This window comes from Nannobrachium achirus (assembly GCF_963921795.1).
Source record: "Nannobrachium achirus genome assembly, chromosome: 2".
NCBI classification, from domain to species: Eukaryota; Metazoa; Chordata; class Actinopteri; order Myctophiformes; family Myctophidae; genus Nannobrachium; species Nannobrachium achirus.
Window position 1 is genome coordinate 16,262,713 of NC_137811.1, and position 19,046 is coordinate 16,281,758.

Here is a 19,046-nt window from a genome sequence, read left to right on the forward strand (position 1 = left end):
AATGAAGGGCTGCCATAAAACTACAAAAGAAGAAGAAAATGAGATCTCTTGAAGCGTGCTGATTGGCTAATCGTTGCACCGGAAATAAATAGTTGGCTTGTGTTGTTGTTTACATGAACTGTGTCATGGCTGTCTGTCGTTGTGATACTTCATTTAAACAGATAATAATTACTATTACTACTATTGTAACTGTTATTATTGACAGGGTCTAGAGGCAAACAGAACGTTTGTGTTTATATTTTATTCTCAGTGAAAGACATGGGTGTAAGAAATATATAGCCTATAATAAAGTGCATTCAAGTGATATATTTTAGCCCAAAGACAGCGCCATGTTGCCAATAAAGGGCATTTGGTATTGCATCTTAAACGGCTTGGAATTAGAGACAGACAGAACATGACATTTCAATATCCGAGTGGTTGTTTAGGCTAAAACCTGTATAAAACCGTTTTATGGACCAATATTTATATAACATAACCTATATATTTTTAAAAGCATGGTGTGGCCCCTTTAAACAGTTTTTGTTTCAACTTAAGTAGGCCTATATCACTTATCACTGGTAGCCTACAGTAACATTACAGTTATAGATGCTTATCATTACCTAGTCATTATTATAATTATCAATGTCTCAGTAGTTTATTTAACTGTCAAGTGGTGTATGGCAGTTGTTCTCAAAGCTGCATCTGAGCTGTGGACTTTAAAACAAGTTTCTGAATCACTGCTGTATGGAACGTTGACTATAGAGTGTGAGTGACATCATCATCATACCCAGAAGTTATGCGGGAACGTCTACTGAGTGGGAAAAAGACTACTTTCTGGCCTTGACAACCCATACATCCAAACAGAAAAGTCCTATCTGATTGCATTAAACGATGTTAAACAACGTTAAACTCACTTTGCCACTCGATTTGCATTTCATGTATGCACATACCCTCTATATGTCTTGGCTTTCCTCCAGGTTCCTTCCCAGTGCAGGAAGAGTGAAGCCACGTTGTTTCAAGGCCAAGTCTACGTCAGGAACATGGGCGTCATGTTCCAGTGTCCGCTCTGCGGCGACTTCTGCAAGAGCCACGCCCTCCTGTTCGCCCACACGGCCGACGCCCACCCCGGTCGGCTGGACAAGATGGCGGTGGGCTGCCTGGGCGCCATCATGATCTACCAGGGCACGGCCAAGCTGTTCCACTGCCTCGAGTGTTTCTTTACGGCAAAGTCCTTCCCCGGCCTGTACGATCACATCGTCACCACGCACTGCATGGACGGACAGAAGGACGACGCGGGAGGAAGGGAGGACGGCGGGGATAAACGGGTAGACTGTAAGGCAGAGGAGGTGTGTACGGGATGTTTAGATGGCCTGTTGTTTGTCCTGTAGTGGTTTGTCCTGTAGTTTTACTTTAATGTACCAGAATGTCATTTAGATCGGTATAGTTCTCAAACCTTTTCGTGCCATGACCCACAAATGTATATATATATTTTGCCCCGGACCCCCATCTGAATTTCTTTTTGTGCCAGGGACCTCCAGATGAGAAGATGTGTGTCTAAAACTGAGAAATTATTCAAAATATTTCTAAATACTTTTCACAAATGTATAAAAATAGCAGAAAAATGTACAAGCTCACAGCACGGCACGAAGTGACACACTGTATATACTGTACTGTATGTGTGTATCTGCTATTTCTAAATAGCCACGGTATCACAACCTCTCCAAGGACCCATGAGGGTCCACGGACCCCACCTTGAGAACCACTGATTTAGACCGTTTAGACAGATGCTAGGTTCATTGTTCACCTGGTATCCTAGATCTCTTGAGGCACCGTATTTTGTTCTCTCTGCGTTCTATTGATGGTATGTGATTGATTATTTACCTTGCTTATTGCTTGCTTAAATCATACTTTTTAATTCTAGATAGGGGAAGAAGGGGAAGCAGAGAAGATCGGAAAAGCGGACTCCCTCAAGCGCAAGAGGAGCAGCGAGGGAGACGACGAGGAAGAGGGGGAAGACGACAGCATCCAAAAAGGAGACGACAAAAACACTGGCGCCGGAGTTTCGGCCGCCACGTCGGAAGAGGGCTTTCCGTATTTCGACGGGAAGTATTACCGCTGTCAGGGCTGTGCCTTTACGACCAAGCTGAGGACTGCAGCAATCAACCACGTCGTGAAAAGACACAAGATCGCCAGGTCGTACGCCTCGGCCCACGTGCCCTACAAAAAACGCCAGTCCAACGAGGAGGAGGCGATCATCGCCACGGCGCAAAGCAAAAGCAACTTCCTGCGAGAGGAGTTGGAGGCGACCGCAAAGCTGTTCAAATTTGTCGGTAACCGCTACATCTGTGCCACCTGTGGATGGAAGACTAAAGTAAAAGGTATTATTACTAGCAGGGAACTAAATGAACCCCTGTCAACAGCCGTGTAATGTCTTCTTTGGCTTTTAAATTATGGAGACTAATCTGACACTCTGAAATTAGGAACCAATTTTCTGAATTTTTGTTATTGTTAAGCCAAAAAGTTAAGTTTGTTCCCTGATTACTAGTTCTCTTACAGCTATTGCTTCAATTGTTACCATTGATCAAGGTCCCTATTTTAACTGTGAAACTTTGCACATGGTCTTAACATGTGCCTCGGGGGTCCCTGGTGTGACTACTGTCATGACTGAACAGTGTTAGTGTCAAGTTTGGTGCAGATTGGAGCAACACTGTGCCTGTGGCCCTTTGGGCCCCCTAACTTGACCCCTGGTGTAGGTATTGTCATCTCCCCTGAACAGTGTTTGTGCCAAGTTTGGTACAGATTAGAGAAACACTGTAGCCTGACACTTCCCATCTGTAGCAGTTCTGGGATGGGCGTTGCCAAAGAGGCAGCCTTCTGCGATTGGTTCACCGCCTGACCAATCACAACAGTAGCAAAGCAGATGACATAGTTGTTATTGGTGTTAAGTAGCCTGTTGCTTGCTACTTGCTAACCAAAGAAACAGGCATAATAGGAGCGCTACAAACTAGTAATCAAACACAGTAAACCATGTCTGCTACTGATGTTTTATAGCGAGATCGATACGACCGCATGTTACCACGGCGGGCGACGCGATGTTTATGTTTGGGGATGTGCGGTATGGTCCGGCAGCGGCGCTGGGTTACTTGGAATCGCACATGAGTTCTGGGAAAACCCCACCCACGATGCTAACAACCCCGACGTCATCGAGTTGAAGCGCCGCTGATTTGCTCGTTCGGAATTTCAACCGAGGAAAACCACTTCAATGAGAGCGATTCACCAGACCTGAATCGCAGATTTTTTTTTTTAAAGGGGCGTGGCTAGCGATTCAGGGTCTGTAACCAGGCTAGTAACACTGTGAATGTGCGTTGCTCCGTATTGGAGCAACGCTGCGCCTGCGCCTGTTCTGATGGCAGACCCCTGACCAGTGTTTGTGCAAAGTTTGGTGCGGATCAGACCAACGGTGCTCCTTGCAGGTCTGCGTGTTACGCTTGTCACGTCCACCCGCTGCCCGCCCGACTGACCACCATCTCCACAAGGCAATTATAACACATTAAGTGCTTATCCCGATGTGATTCGGGATATATACTGTAAATACAGTAACCTTTTTAATCCATACAGTACTGTCTGGGATGCTCACATCACTTACCGTTGGGGAAGACGTGCACACAAATACAGAAACCCATTGATCTTGCAACAAAGAAGCCTCTTTAAAGAGGTGGTGCCATAGTTTTGTACTTTTTCTGTTTTTCATGTGTCTAGGTAGTTGAAAGTACTTCATTAGACCCCCTGGTGTGGTTTCTATGAGCAATTATGTATTCTCTTGGTATTTGTTTGTTTTCTCTTGGAGGCTGCCACCTTGTGGTCAAAAGTGTCAGTTAAAAAACACACATACTTATTACATCACAGAATCAACTCCTCCCCTAAATTACCATTCACCCAACACTGTGGGGTGTGGCTAACTTCAGCTGGGTCACCACCCACCATGACATCCATGCATACAATGAACTGGAGGTGTGGCCACATAAAAACCCAATTTTAACTCTTTCTGTATACCTTTTTGGAAAAAATCTTCCTCCTAGTATAATCATAATACCTGATAATCATGTTTTAGAGGGGGGAAATCATGGCACCTCTTTAACACGAAAAAATACATTTTGATTCCAAAACCGCATTTTGTCATGGCCAAATAGGTGTCATGGCGCTCCAATGATGGATTTCTGCAGGCAATCGCCATTACTGTGTCTTAGAGTTGAAAACAGCTTACTGTATGGCTTTTCAAAATAAGAGCGGACGCCTATGGGGCTGTTAAGTCTGACATCATTTTGTAGGCAGAGGAGAACTTTTGCCCCCCAAAAAAGCTAATCTTTTTACTATTTTTACTATTTAGAAATTTTTCTTCTCTTTGTTGTTGAAAGGAAAGTGGTAGAATTATACTTTAGTCGTTATTTTTGTCTCGGATCTGTTGAAATAGCGAGGGACAGATATTGATAATAAATCTGCTTGGAGGTCTGACTACAAAATGATGTCACGGCTTAAAAGCCCCATGGGAGGAAGTCCGGGCACTCTACGGCTGGGATCCCTTCAAAATAAAGACACCTAATGTGTTAATATAGGATGCATAAATGATGGTTTCCCCCTGTGCTCTCCAGGACACATCCTCTCCCACAACGCTCAGAGCCACCGGATGTCCTTCTTCCTGCCGTCCATGTTCCAGCAGCACATGTGCGCGGCGCACCGCGTCGGGTGCTACGGCTGCCCCTTCTGCGCCTTCAGGTCCGATAACCTGAGGGGCTTCCGGTACCACTGCAAGTGCTGCAACGTCCCAGAGGAGGAGAGAGGAGATGGGAGAGGACAGGGGGAGAGAGGAGACGGGAGAGGACATGGGGAGAGAGGAGACGGGAGAGGACAGGGGGAGAGAGGAGACGGAAGAGGACAGGGGGAGAGAGGAGACGGGAGAGGACAGGGGGAGAGAGGAGAGGGGGACAGAGGAAAGGGGGATGGAGAGGAGGAGAAGAGAGGAGACAGAGCGATTAACGGAGGGGAGGAGAAAGGAGATGGAGGAGGTGGAGGAGAAGAGGAGGAGGGTGGAGCGGAAGGCGACAACGGAGAGGGGAGACAAGGGGATGGGAGCAGGCATGTGCACACATAAGCCCCCTTTCCACTGCAAGGTGGAACCAGAACTTTCAGGAACCTGAACCTATTTTTTTTTGGTTCTGGTTTTGTTTCCATTGCACACGGCCCGGTTTCAATCAAGGTTCCTGGAACCTTTTTTAGGTCCTGCTCCTGAAGTAGAACTAAACTTCTGGGAACCTATGGGCGGGGCCAGCAGCGCTGCTGCTCAGATCCCAGTTAGTTCTGGTGTTATATGGAAACAAAAGCAGAACCTGGTCCCGGAACTTCATGTTCTTGAAAGTTCTTGGTTCTGAAAAGTTCTGGTTCTAGTTCTGGGTCGGCCCTACAGAGGAAATGGGGCTAAAGACATAGCTCAGGGGTAGAGAAACCGTTATTAGAGCACGAAGGGTTCCCGAAGGGTTCCCAGTTCGAATCCGGGCTCCCCCTGAGTTAATGTCTAAGAGTCCTTGGGCAAGACTCTGAACCCCTAATTGCTCCCGGTGAGCAGGTTGGTGCCTTGCATGGTTTCCTCCACCTATGAATGTGTGCGTGAATGGGTGAATGTAATGCACAATCTCTGTAAAGCGCTTTGGATAAAAGCGCTATATAAATGCACCATTTACCATTTACATCAAAGGGGGCTTGAGCCCCTGCACTTGGGCAGTGGGATTTCAATATTTTCACCAAAAGGCCCTTTTAGAAATGTCAGCCTGTCTCTCTAACATGCTCTGCATGTCCCTGGATGGGAGTGGGACAGGAGATGAAAGAGGAGAAGAGAGTCCACGCGTAGGTGAAAGGAGGGGGCGAGGAGGTCATATGCAGTAGATATGCAGGTATCAGCAATTGTGCAGCTGATGTGTCCCGATCTGTTACCAGTTTTGTCCTGCTATCTCCGTTAAGGGGCATATCATTGTTGATAGTTATTTACCAAAAAAGGTGTTGATCTGTAAGCTTGCGACATGTCCCTGCTTTTGAATATGGCTTAACTGGTTAAGTCAAATAATGTTCATTTTATGTTTATTTTTGTATCCATTCAAATGTTATTTGTCTTTATTATAAGATGTATTATACTGTATGTTCTAAAATAGAAACTTTAATCACATTTTTCAAATTGATAAGAAAATGTAAATCCTTTATTTTGTTTTACTAATATATATTATAAAATATATTTTTTGTTTCAGAAAAATTTGCAGTTTTGTATCTATCACAAGTTATTTGTGTTCATAATAAATAGATGTTATAAAATGGAAATGTGAAAGTCTAAGTCTTGAGTTCAGTAATATTTCTTTGTATTTGTACATTCCTAAGACAAAAAACTGATTATAGTAAATTTACGCTCATTGATTCCAGATGGGGACCCATCCGAAATCAATGGGGGTAAATTTAATGTAATCAAATTATTGTCTTAGGAATGCGACAAAAAACTAAAAATATTATTGAACTCAAGACTCCATGGCATGAGTACAAATTCACACCCACAATTGAAACAGCGGCCCCGCTTCGGGTAAGGGAGAACGGTGAACTGCAAGCCAGCCCATAGAAAGTCATTGCAATTCAACTCGTGGTTAGCCTAATATTAAAATAATCCTACACGAACTGAAGACTATATTGATTTAAATAAAAATATGTTTTCAAATGTATGGCCTGACCCTGACAACATATCTTCTTGTTTGCTAAATACATGATGTGTGTCACGTTTAATTTGCTACTTGAATGGGTTACCCATAATGTTAACAGAGAAGTGGTGAAACGGCAGACACAGAACCTGTCACTTATCAGTGACATCACTGTCTTTACTGCTGTGCGTTTATGAGCGCCGACTTTGAAGATCCCAACTTTTTCAACTACAGAGTGGATTCTCCAGGTTAGTATTAATCCAAAAATAACCTGCAAGACTCCGTTTGGAAGAAGCGAGATGCAATAATTTTCCAAAAATAAACAGCCTAATTATACATGAGAGACAAGCATATCTGGGTAATGAAAACCTCAAGGGATGCGTCAATGACGTGTGTACCATGCGACCACCTAAACTTAAGATTTCCAATGCTAGCACTTTTGACTCACAGATGAAGTATATTAAAGTATATTGTAGGCAGCGTATCAAGATGACAGATATGCCACTTTAAAAAGGCAAAATTAAACTCATGGGACACTTTGTTAGAACACTAAAAAAATCACTATTGCCTCAGTAGTCAACCACTGAAATTATGATATTTCACGATGCCTCTCATTGGGATTGCATTGGCAGCTGCAGTACACCGTTCTTCCTTACCCAAAGTGGGGCCGCTGTCACAATAGGGGGCGTGAATTTGTAGGCGCCTGTGTGTCTCTATAGAGGGGGAAAAAAACATTTTTGGGGTGAACTACTCCTTTAAACCCTCAATACTTAGACAACTTGCACTTGCTCTGCTCTTTTTTCCCCCCGTCTTTGCCGAAAATAGCAGATCTACAAGCTTGTAGATCTGCTATATCCCCTCAGAAAAGGGTTCAAGTTATTAATGTAAAAAAGAAAAAGTTAAAACAAAGATTTTGCAGCCCCCCTGTAGTAACTCTGAGGACCCCCTAGGGGTCCCAGGACCCACTCTCGAAGACCCTTACTATAGAGACTAGCAGGAGCTTGTTTACAATGTTGTTACAAGTAAGATTGACTGAAAAAAGTGAGGTTTTCTTATCTATCTATCTATAAATGCGAGAAGTCTCTGCGTGTCTGTCTGCGTGTATGTAATCCGCGTATCTCGAGAACCGTTCGTCCCACCGGCTTCAGATTCGGCACGCGCGTTCCCCGCCGCGGCGCGGAGTGCAGTGCCGGGTCTCGACCCGACCCGACGCGCGGTTTTCCCGAACCGGCGCGAAACGTTCGGAATCTCCTTATGCGGGGTTGATTGTTGACATCAGGCTGTTCCGGAGGAAATCGGCGAAAGCTCTGACTCATTGTGACATCACTTCATAAAAGGCTCTGACATCACGTACGCCACATGAGTCAACAAAAACGCGTTCCCCACCGCAGCAGGTAGTGCAGTGCCCGGCCTGTTTGAAAAAGCGACAGAGATCTCATATATGGGCATAAAATGGACGCAGATAAACAGATATCTCCATATATGGCATATATGGGCATACAATGGACGCAGAATCACAAAGATCTCCATATACGGGCATAAAAGGGACACAGACAGACAGATACAGAGATCTCCATATATGGGCATAAAATGGACGCAGATAGACAGCTATCTCCATATATGGGCATAAAATGGACCCAGAACTATAACTGCAGTGATCTCCATATATGGACATAAAATGGACGCCGACAGACAGACAGATATCTCCATATATGGGTATAAATGGACACAGGCAGACAGATGGTCAAAACGGGTCCTATGAAAACAGGTATAATGGGGTTTGCATTAAAGGGCGGGGCATTCATTCCCTATTTACATTGTTCCGAGTTGGCCAGGTCGCCGACTCGGGCGGCCCAGCTTCTAGTCTATCTATAAATGCGACAAATCTCTGTCTGTCTGTCTGTGTGTATGTAATCCGCGTATCTCGAGAACCGTTCGTCCCACCGGCTTCAGATTCGGCACGCACGTTTCCCGCCGCGGCGCGGAGTGCAGTGCCGGGCCTCGACCCGACCCGACGCACTTTTTTTTCGAACCGGCGCAAAACGTTCGGAATCTCCTTATGCGGAGCTGATTGTTGACATCAGGCTGTTCCGGAGGAAATCTGCGCAAGCGCTGACTCATTGTGACATCACTTCATAAAAGGCTCTGACATCACGTACGCCACATGAGTCAACAAAATATCTCTGTGAATGTGTATGCATGTATGTAATCCGCGTATCTCGAGAACCGTTCTTCCCACCGGCACGCGCGTTCTCCAGATATGGGCATAAAATGAATGCCCGAATGCGGAGCTGATGTCTGACATCAGAGTTTTCTGCAACCGGTACTGTGTGTGCAGAGATCTCCATATATGGGCATAAGGGGACAAAGGCAAACAGATGGTCAAAACGGGTCCTATGACAACAGGTATATTGGGGTTTGCATTAAAGGGTGGGGACAAAGGCAAACAGATGGTCAAAACGTGTCCTATGACAACAGGTATATTGGGGTTTGCATTAAAGGGGGGTCCGCTCCAAAAAAGAAAATAAAAGAGACAAAGACAAACATAAGACAAGCAACAAAGCGTGGGACTGGGAGGATGACTTGAATGATGCAGATTTAAGCAGGCTGTGTATTCTGCTTAAAGAAGAAACAAACAAAAAGCGACAGAGATCTCATATATGGGCATAAAATGGACGCAGATAAACAGATATCTCCATATACGGGCATAAAGGGACACAGACAGACAGATACAGAGATCTCCATATATGGGCATAAAATGGACGCAAATAGACAGATATCTCCATATATGGGCATAAAATGGACCCAGAACTATATCTGCAGTGATCTCCATATATGGACATAAAATGGACGCCGACAGACAGACAGACAGACAGACAGATATCTCCATATATGGGCATAAATGGACACAGGCAAACAGATGGTCAAAACGGGTCCTATGACAACAGGTATAATGGGGTTTGCATTAAAGGGCGGGGCATTCATTCCCTATTTACATCGTTCCTGAGTTGGCCAGGTCGCCGACTAGACGCTTGGGCGGCCCAGCTTCTAGTCTATATGAGGCGAAGCTTGCGAAGCTAGTTCATGCAGACAACTCAGGGGGCGTGCTTCCCTGATCAGGTCATCAGTCACATGATCTCTTCACCTGATCAGGGCGGGTATTTAAATCCCTCTGCCTACCTTCATTCTGGCTTTTCTCCTGGCTGTGCAGCTGCCCTGCTGTCTGCTGCTGCCCTGCTTGCTCTCTACTGCTGCTGATGTTTTGTACTATCTGCACTAATGTTTTTGGTGATAATGATTCTGCTAATACAGCTGACTTTGATTCTGCTCTACAGCATGCTAGCCTTACTATTATTGCTACTACCACTACTGCTCTCAATCATAGCTAACTCTGTGTCTAAAATGCTAATGCTAACAATGATTGCTACAGCTACCTTAATGCCAATACTATAGTATTTCTCATTTAAGTGTTTTGATGTTACTCATAACTTGAACATGCCTCATTTAATATGAATTACTAAGCACATGAGTTGCACAAACTATCATGGCATGATTTGCCTCCCAAGAGGCAAGCCTTTGTTGTAGCACAAGCTAACAAAGCACAGATTGTTTGTAGCACAAGCTAACACAGCATGCCTAGCTCCTCAGGTTGAAATCTTAAGTTTGATAGCATACTGTATAGTGGCATAACTTGGAAAGCTTGTATGTATTGTTTGTAGCACAAGCTAACACAGCATGCCTTTCTCCTCAGGTGGAAAACTTCGGATTGATAGCCTATAATCAGTGGAAGTAGTGGAAATCAGCTTGTATGTATAGTGTGTTAGTGTAGCTAACACAGCATGCCTTGCTTCTGTAGTGCACTCTGAACCCTTGATGACCGGTGCTCTTTTGCCCCCAGCAGATGCCATTCTGGATTGCTCTTAAACCTTTATTCACAGGGCTACCTACACTCGGCAAACGCCAGCCTGGTCCTGCAGTTTAATCCAAGCTGTATACACCCTTCCAGATGCATGGCTCCTGGCATTCCCATCCCTGCTTCAAACAGGTGCATGCTATATCGCAACCCATATCGCTATAATGAATACTATGATTCTAGCCACCGGCTAGTGCCAGTGACTCACTTGGTGAAGGAACAACACACAGGCAGTGAGTGTTGCCAGGTCTGACTATTATAAGCAAAATTGTTTTTCTTTTAAGTTAAACTGCAAATTATGGTGGCAGTGGTTGTGAGCTTGTAGATCAGATTGGCTATTTCAGATAGCGGTCATCCAATAGGTTTTAAAGTGCTCATGTTGCTGTATTCAATTCTTGTTTCTAGACCTGGTTGCTTCCTCTCACTAAGTCTGGCAACTAAATCATCTATTTGGTCAGTGAGAATTTGGGCTATTACTTAAGCTTATAGCCTAATTATTTGTCTTTTGCATATGAGACACTTTGTAGGTGCTCATAACTAAGCACTTTGAAAATGAAGATGATTGTTCGGTTCCATCCTGATTACATCTCTAATGGGTAAAGAGTATTGCAAGATTATAGGAAGATTTATTAAGATTATAGGAATGTATTAATTATGTTAACACATATCCATGCATGGGCGCAAGGAACTCGATACCATGCTACTTGGTCCCATTGATTGTCATGTGCTCTGGCTTCAGTCCTATTTAGTCCATACTCAACTGTCACAGGTTGGAGTAAAGTGGGTGAGATTGCTTTCAAATGATGATTCTTCTTTTGTGTATCATCGTCATAGATGATTGGTATTGCATTTCACAAGATTTCTTGTTACTTAGGGGAGGCCATGGGGCTGGCTGTCGCCTTCTCCCCCTTGCTGATGTCGGCTTAGATAATTAAACAAAACTGGTCCATCATCATGGGCATGGAATATAGACAGGCCATGGTAGCAGGCTGAGGCAGTATACAGTAAGTGTAACCACCAGGCTTGATTAGTGTGTACAATGTACATGAACAAACTGGAAATGTGTCTAAAGATTATCAGGATACAAGGGTAACACATGAGCGTGCACATGGAGAATTAAGTGGAAGTTAACTATTCTGGAGGAGGATAGTCCTATTTTGAACATGACATTTTCTGTTAGAATCAGCCTAGTCTGTGTATGGAGCAGGCTGAGATTGAGCAGCTTTCATGTGAAGCTTCAAGCCAGTATGTTGTATTAAAGTTACGAAAGTTGATAAAAGTCAAGTTAAATGAAGCCTGTCAAGTTAAATGAAGCCCAGCAATGTTGTCTGCAAAAATACTCATCCAGGTGCAGCAGAGTTCTGACGTAGTCTTTGATGTAGGAGTAGAAAAAGCTAGCATGGTGAAGTGCTTGCCGCAAAATGCTAGCGTTAGTGGCTAATGCTAGTAACTCACAGGGATGTGTCATTGACTTATGCTACAATGCTAGCATGGTAAATTTGAAGTAGTCGTGTGAAATGAAGAAACTGCTTCTTGTATCTATGCTCAGCCGGTACTTGCTGAATGTTCGTAACAGTTGAGATGCACTGGGTGTTAACACATGATGTTGTGACTGCATAGGCTGTCTGCCTTCATTCTACTTGAGGCTGCCATTGCTCATACTCTGTGTTAATGGTAGTAGATTGGTTGGAGAGCAGATAATCTTAGCTATTTCTAATCATCGTAGCTTGAAGTTTCAATGGGGTACGATGTCTTCTTGCCCCCTAGGGGTGCCATTTAGAGGGCATTTAAAGTTTAATCAGATTCTCTGCTGCGTCAATGCATATCAGTTTATGGCTTGGGATTCTTACTTGCACTGAAACTAACTTGTATTTTACCTTGAATTTAGTTCTGAAACTAACTTGTATTTTACCTTGAATTTAGTGTATCAACATCATTTGAAGGCATGCTCAAATTTATACTGCTTTTTCTGTTTCATGAGCTTTGCCCATTTCGGTGACGGGATGACCTTCTGCTTATCAAGGATGCTGGAAGGCCTAGGCTCGGGGGTTGCGGCTGGTTTTCATCTCCATTGCAGCTCTGTCCATGCCATGAAGCCATGAAAGGCAGGTCATTCGTTAATCATACTGTAGCTTAAATGCATTCTGGTTAGTCTTCTAAGCCAAGGTGGCTGCTCAATGCTTGACATGCGTATCCAATCACTCATGCATTGACTCAAACACTCAGTCACGTGCAGCCACAGTGTCTTTATGTAGTCTCTTATTCATATACAATCACACTACAGTTGTCAGTTGGATAAGTCAGTTCCTTCATGATCATTTCAAATATAGGAGTGTTATTTATATGGTTGCTAATGAGTCAGATTAAACGCATAGTATGGTTGAAGATAATTACTTGCTTAATTACTAGGAAAAGGTTAAGTCTACCATTTTCTCAAACTAATACTTCTCTCTATCCTCCATATCATGGTATCGGCGTGGCGTCCTCTGGTGAGGCAAGATGCATCTGACCTTCAAAGGCTGGCTACCCAACATGCTGCTTCTCCTCTGCATCAACATGGACTGCTCCACAGCTGTACATCTCGCTATGAATGCAACTGGTCCCGGCTCCAACTGAAAGTTATGGGCCGCTGGTCCACAGCAGCTTATGCACGTTGTGCATTCACCCAGGGAAATGGGACATTCTTGTGGCTCAAAAAGCAATGTATTATATCCAAGCGAGGATATGGTTGGCTAAATCATGGCGGTTGGCACGGGTCTCGCAGCTTTAGATGATAGACTTTAAAAATTGCAGGGTTATGGCCGGTCTATCGTGATGGCTACTCTTAAGCGGCACAGCTCGCATCCTGTCTAAAGTGATGGGTTTAACTAAGCAGCACCGCTTGCATCCTGTCTAAAGTGATGGGTTTAACTAAGCAGCACCGCTTGCACCCCATCTACTGTAGAGTGATCAAACCCACTCATTAATTGTAGGATGACTTATTTATACTAGCTGTATCTTTTAGTATAGCTTAACAAACATACAGAGGTCTACACTTCTCATTCCCTCTGCATTAGCTCTCATTCCCTCTGCATTGGCGCAGCTACAACTGCAGCACTGCTAGTTCCCACTGCTTCTCAAATATCTGGGGCAGTGGTCTTCTGCAGCTTATGTTAGATATATTTGTTTTAATGAGAATTAAATTCTGCATGCTCAAAAGCTAATGAGCGCTCATGCCCTGTAATCTGAAACTTATTATGCTGCTTGCCACAGAATTCTGCTTGCTGTAACCTTTGCAGATCTGGTGGATTGCTGGGGAATTTTATTTTTGGTGGACGCTGGGTATGATTGCTAAATGCTGCATATCGCTAATGCAACATTGGGTATGGCTGCTAAATGCACCACATTGCTAATGCAAGTGTAGTTGGGGTAATTGTGTGATCAGCTTAGTCTTATGGAGCTCCACCATTCTCACAGATGGTTGGCTTGGCGTCAGACTCTGTTCTCAGGCTTTCTTGAGGGTCTTGCAGTTTTGGGGGTCTTGCAGTTTTGGGGGTCTTAATTCATTCCCTGTAATTCTATTTGGTAAATAATTCTATTTGCTATATAATATATCTAAAATGTTTATACTTACAGGGAATGAAGAGAGACAGAGTCTTGACGCCAAACTATGCTTCATATCATGCTCATGCTATGCTTCATATATTATGCTCAGTAATTGCTCAGTGAATGCTCAATAAAATATATTCCAAATTAATCCAAGAGTTGTCTGCCTGAAATGAGGCGAAGCTTGCGAAGCTAGTTCATGCAGACAACTCAGGGGGCGTGCTTCCTGATCAGGTCATCAGTCACATGATCTCTTCACCTGATCAGGGCGGGTATTTAAATCCCTCTGCCTACCTCTTCATTCTGGCTTTTCTCCTGGCTGTGCAGCTGCCCTGCTGTCTGCTGCTGCCCTGCTTGCTCTCTACTGCTGCTGATGTTTTGCAATCCCACCACCTCCCCAGCATCCACCTGTAGGTTCTGTTTCTAGATCCCCCTTTGGGGTCTTAATTCATTCCCTGTAATTCTATTTGGTAAATAATTCTATTTGCTATATATCTAAAATGTTTATACTTACAGGGAATGAAGAGAGACAGAGTCCTGACACCAAACTATGCTTCATATCATGCTCATGTTATGCTTCATATATTATGCTCAGTAATTGCTCAGTGAATGCTCAATAAAATATATTCCAAATTAATCCAAGAGTTGTCTGCCTGAACTACATGTATAAATGTGAGAAGTCTCTGTCTGCGTGTCTGTCTGTCTGTCTGTTTGTAATCCGCGTATCTCGAGAACCGTTCGTCCCACCGGCTTCAGATTCGGCACGCGCGTTCCCCGCCGCCGCACGGAGTGCAGTGCCAGGCCTCAACCCGACCCGACTCGCGGTTTTCCGAAACCGGCGCAAAACGTTCGGAATCTCCTTATGCGGAGCTGATTGTTGACATCAAGCTGTTCCGGAGGAAATCGGCGCAAGCGCTGACTCATTGTGACATCACTTCATAAAAGGCTCTGAGATCACGTACACCACATGAGTCAACAAAAAATGCCATGGTTATGTATTCTGATGTTCCTATATGGGCATAAAAATTCGGCACGCGCGTTCCCCGCCGCAGCAGGTAGTGCAGTGCCCGCACTCCACCCGATCCGATACGCGATTTTCTGGAACCAGCACGAAAGGTTCGGATTCTGATGTCTGACATCAGGGTTTTCCGGAACCGGCACTGTGTCTACATAGATCTCCATTTATGGGCATAAAATGGATGCAGTCAGACAGATACGGATATCTCCATATATGAGCATAAATGGACACAGGCAAACAGATGGTCAAAGATCTCCATATATGGGCATGAAATGGACGCAAAAAGACTGATACAGATAAAGGGACACAGACAAGCATAAATGGACACAGGCAAACCGATGGTCAAAGATCTCCATATATGGGCATAAAATGGACGCAAAAAGACTGATACAAATAAAGGGACACAGACAAACAGATACAGAGATCTCCATATATGGGCATGAAATGGATGCAGACAGACATATACAGATATCTCCATATATGAGCATAAATGGACACAGGCAAACAGATGGTCAATACAGGTCCTACTATACAGAGATCTCCATATATGGGCATAAAATGGATGCAGACAGACAGATAACTCCATATATGGGCATAAATGGACACAGGCAAACAGATGGTCAAAACGGGTCCTACAGATCTATCTATCTAGGTCGTCCTCAGACGAGCCCTCCATCGTTGTTTCCAGTCATCTCGGTTCTCCATACATCTGGCCAGCTCATTGGTGTTCTGTGTCCCTACGTCTTCCTTGAGTACGTCCACGTATGTTTTTGTGGGACGTCCTCGCGACCGGTGCCCATGTGTTGGCTCCCACAGTACCAATTTGCTGGCTGGAAGCTCCTGGTGTCTTTGGCAGTGTCCTGCTAGTCTCATTCTTCTGGTGGCAATTTTCTCGCTTACCCTTGGTATACCCTCATACAGGTTCTCGTTGGTAACATGTGCACTCCTGTTGATGTTGAGTACTGCACGCAACATTCTAGTGTAGCACCCATTTAGAGACTTCTGCAGGGTTGGCTTCAGGGTCCAGCATTCACTGCCATATAGGAGAACAGACTCCACTGTTGCGAAGAAGAAGCTGAGTTTGATTTGGCGGGGGAGGTTGGAGTTCCATACACTGTTCATGCCGTTCAGGGCCCTCCAAGCGAGTGCCTTCCTTACTTTAAGGTCTTTCTCAGTTGAGTCGACCCATGCGCCCAGGTACTTGAAGTCCTTGACTTCCTTCAACACAGCTCCTTCTGTTGTTGTCAGAGGTGAGTGATCAGGTAGGTTATAGGTGATAACCTCAGTTTTCTTAGCATTTAGCCTGAGACCAACTTTGGCACACTCTATCTCCACCCTGTTCAGGAGTTCTTGTGCTTGTTCCATGCTGTCGGAGAGCAGGCTGATGTCGTCCGCATAGTCCAGGTCTGTCAGAACTACTGCGGGATGCCGCCTTGACCTCCTTGGTGTTAGTGTGAAGCCAAGCTCTTGTTCTCGTCCACCTATGGCTTTCCTGAGCGCATAATCTAGAACTATGATGAAGAGGTAGGGGGCTAGGGTGTCTCCTTGCATTACACCAGCTCGGATGTCAAACACCTCACTGCTGCCATCCGGGGTCACCACTCTGGCCCTTGTTCTTGCGTACATGGTCTCGATAGCCCGGAGAATGTTGGGAGGGACATTGTAGGCCTCAAGGATCTTCACCATCTTGCTTCTGTGGATAGAATCAAAAGCCTTTTTGAAGTCAATGAAGCACAGTACAGCTGCTAGGTTGTCCTTTTTCACCTCATGATGCGAAGATTCGTAGGATCGTAGCTAGTTCGGGAGGCGGTCACAAGGGGGCGCGCGCGCGGAGGGGGACGGGACACTGGGTCCTGCCCCCCCCTTACCCAGGGTTCATAGGGAAAGCAGATGGTGGGTCTCAGTCTTGTTGCATAGCACTGCTGCTGCTACGCATGGCTGTCTCGAAGGGGCTACTGGTTGGTTGTGCTGCTGACTTCTGCTTGGATCGTGTTTTTTCGCTGCTGTCTATGCTGGGATCAAGGCAGGTTGTATGGAAAGTCTCTGGGATTGTGGATTCGGGTGGACACTGCTGTGTTCTAGTCATAGACTGTAGAAGGGTTCTAGTATTGTTTCAACAAGTTGTGGATCTCTGCGGATGTTGCTGATTCCCAGCTGATTTCTGCAGTGCAGTGCTGCTGAATCCATGCGGCAGTTGTTGTTGCTAAGCTATTTTAATACGTTTGGGCTGTTGTTGTTGTTGCTAAGCTAATTTTATTGTGCCTTTGTAAAAGAAAAGAGAAGAAAAGAAGGAGGGTGCCTAACTTGGCTGAGTATTTCCGGCTGTTTCTGCTTTTTTCTATCGCTCAATTCATGTTCTTAGCTGCCAAACTAAGAAGCTGTGTTCTCGGCCAGGTTGTATGGGAAGTTTGAGATTGTTATTCTGGTAATCGCTGAATTCTAAACTGCTGTTTCAAGGTTCAGATTTCTTGCTATCGTTGCTGGTGCCTAGCTGATTCTGTACTTTCAGTTGTTTGTTGCTAAGGCTATTTCAAAGGTGCTACAGGCTTGCTAAAGTTGCTAAAGGTAAACTCAGTATCATAGAAGTTGGCTGTGGCTACGGGCTAAATGCTAACTTATTTCGTGCCCTGGTGGGCCTTTACTGGGCTACCATGAGTTAAAGTAATCTCAGTCGTTGGGTTTGTCGATAACAATGTCAGTACTTTGCAACGGCGCGGGCCGTATCTGCTAGCGCGGAACAACAGGTTTAATGTACAGTCAGCTAGGAGCTAGCTGGTGGCTATTGCTAGCCGGCTATTACGGTAAGGATGCTGTTAGCTGGTAAATCAATGTGCTAGCCATGTCAAGGCAGAGCGGCGGCCCGCGTGAAAACATGGCCCCGTAGCAAGTAATGAATCACGCTAGGAGGATTCAGTTTGTAGGTTGCAGGTGTCTGTAAACGGCAGCGTTCACCTAGCTTCTGAGCTAGCAACTCAGAACTCATGTAGCTAAAGAGGTTTGCTAATGTTCCGTAATGACTCTTCAAGCTGCATATTCCATGGGGGTTGCGTGTGTCCGTGGTCAGCAGCTACCTAGCATACAGGCTAGCAGAGGGTAGCGTCACGAAGCGAAGGGTGGCGCACGTTCTGCGCATACTGAGCGCATGGGTAATGTGGCTCTCTAGCATTCAACCTCCTTGTCACCTGGTCCGTTACGATTCTTTTTCGTTATTATATTATTTTATGTGCACGCGCAGTTCAATAGGGCAGGGATGCGCATGTATTATCAATGTCTATGCTTCGCTTGTGCCCACTGTTCAAGCTTAGCATACAGGCTTCGTTTGCTGTTCATGAGGATTGGCCTGGTCTCGGTTAATGCTAGCTTTGCCCAAGCTGCGGCTGCCTGCTGGCATAGCAGCTGATGAGGGCTGCCGATGCTACGCTTGGTGAAAACGCTAACATAACATGTTTGCAGCCCGGGCCAGAAACTGCCGCGTGTCTGTTGGCATCAGGGCGGCGTCGAGTGTGGCAGCGTTGAAGGTGAAGTCATTGGATAATATCCACTATCGAGCTGCCGTATTTGTTTCAATCTAAGGTATAGTTCTGGGTCACTGCGTATCGCACTGTATGTCCCCGTGGCGTTTCCGTAGCTGCGGCACTCGAGCTAATAATTACAGCTAGGGCTACTGCTAGTGAAAAATGACGAGTTGTTTATCGTTACAAACCATGTTAAAGCGGCTACAGGACTGTTGCTATCACGTTCACCATTGCAGCTCCAGGATAAAGGCTGCTAACGCCATGCTTTCTTTTCAGCTTCAGGCTAAAGTGCTACATGTCTGTTGCTA